This window comes from Dermacentor andersoni, chromosome 1 (assembly GCF_023375885.2).
Source record: "Dermacentor andersoni chromosome 1, qqDerAnde1_hic_scaffold, whole genome shotgun sequence".
In the NCBI taxonomy this organism is placed as follows: domain Eukaryota; kingdom Metazoa; phylum Arthropoda; class Arachnida; order Ixodida; family Ixodidae; genus Dermacentor; species Dermacentor andersoni.
The window spans coordinates 59,271,841-59,273,890 of NC_092814.1; positions in this window are offsets into that span (position 1 = coordinate 59,271,841).

The window sequence follows — 2,050 nt, forward strand, 5'->3', positions numbered from 1 at the left end:
TCCGGCTGAACTACTTCTCCGGAGCTAGCCGTTTCATCCTCTTTACACTGTGTTCAGCGTCGTAACACAGCGCGTGACCCTATTTCTTAATTTTGGTCGAGGAAATCGGTTCCTCCCGAAATTCCTATATTGCGAGCAAACTTGCATTCACTAAACTGTACATACCTTCCTCATCACCCATACATACCTTCCTCATCACCCATAGATACCTTCAATCACCCATTGACGTGGCGTCTTATCGTCCCATTGCTCTGGCCGGTTGTCTAGGAAAGGTGATGAAGAGGATGGTGCTGACACGTCTAGAGTGGTATCTAGAACATTACGAGATATACCCTGACCAGTGGCGTGGCAACAGGGGGGGCCGGGGGGCCGTGGGCCCCGGGTGCAAGGGGCCAGTGGAGGGGGGGGGGGGGGGTGTCATATACGTCTGAAGACACCCCTCTTTCCGCCGGCTACACCCGGGGGGGGGGGGGGTGACAGAAGACCTATGGGCCCCGGGTGCCAGACGACCTAGCTACGCCACTGACCCTGACGCTATGGCAGGCTTCCGACGCGGACGCTTTTCTATAGACAACGTCATAGATCTTGTCTCGTCTTTTCAGCACAAAAAACGCCTTAAAGGGACACTAAAGGTTACTATTAAGTCAACGTGGACTGTTGAAATACCATCACAGAAACCTCGAAACGCTTGTTTTGTGCCAAGGAGAGACTTATTTTAAGAGAAAATGCGCTCTGAAGCATCCGCGTACCTCTAGGGCAGTTCAAATCGCCCGCCCTCCGATCGAGGAGTACTGACATCATGGCCTCATAGTGACGTTGCGCCATCGGCGAGTAGAACGGCGTCCGCAGACGGCGCTACGGCTTTTCTGCGCAAAACGCAAACGCGCGGCCAGAAACAGAGCCAAGACAGAGCCGACAGCAGAGCGAAAGCGGGAGTATGGTGGCTAGCGGAAGGAGAAACGAATTACGTCCCACATTACGTCCCACGGCACGCGGAGAATCCCTTTTCGTTAAACTACAGGCTGCGGCGAGCTCGCAGCGTGGTCGGCGTGGTCTGTGAGAAGTGACGAGCCTTTTTGCACTCGCAATAGGGCATAAAAAAGTGCGAATCGACGCAAAACTCGGCCTAGAAACGTGCTTCGCCACAGCCAGGGCTCAATACGACCCAAGCTGGCACGACCCAGACGTCGTTTCCCGCACCGCCGCCAGGCGCCGCTACTATACCTCAAACTCCAGCGCAAGACGCCCATAAGCTGGTACTTCATTCTATGACGCAAACTTCGACGCTCGTCGCAATGGACCCTGACACCGACAGATTGGCTCGCGATGGTGGGCTAAACTTCAGCGATTTGAGCACCGACGAGCGCTACCTGCTGCTGAGGGCTCGCACTGCCGGCGTCGTTGCGTACTACGACGGCGGCCTCGACACCGGCTCTCCGGAGTGGGAAAGCAACGAGGGTTTCCCACGACATCACATGGACGTGGCATTCTCGCTGCTTGTTCCAAATGAAAGTTTCGCGAGCCAGCAGAACCCTCACAGCACGACGCGATAACGAAACTACTGAAACTCAAAAGCGTGCGCGGCGCAGAGTCGAGCGAAAACGAAACCTTTCGAACACCCATATTACTGAAGGGTAACGTCAAAATGTTATTTTTTCTTAGAATCGAATAGACGTAGACAAGTAGCATCTTTTCCGTCTTATAATCGAATGAAATGATATTTTTAATACGAGTAGTTGAGTATTAGTAACACAAATTATGAGGAGTGCTTTCGTCATCGGGCTAGTACCGGAATGTCGCTGGGGGGTCTCAAATCGTGTCATGCATTTACCTCAATTTCTCGGTTACTAAAGCTCTGTTCGCGATTATATTGACGCCTTAGACGTTCTAGAACATTGCTCTACCACTTTAACCTGAGTTTCTGGTAACCTTTAGTGTCCCTTTAAGAGTCTGTCAGCGGTGATGTTCCTGGACGTTAAAGGCGCTTATGACAACGTAACTCATCGAGCCATCCGGGACGTCTTGGGCGATGTCGGCCTAGCTGGCCTTG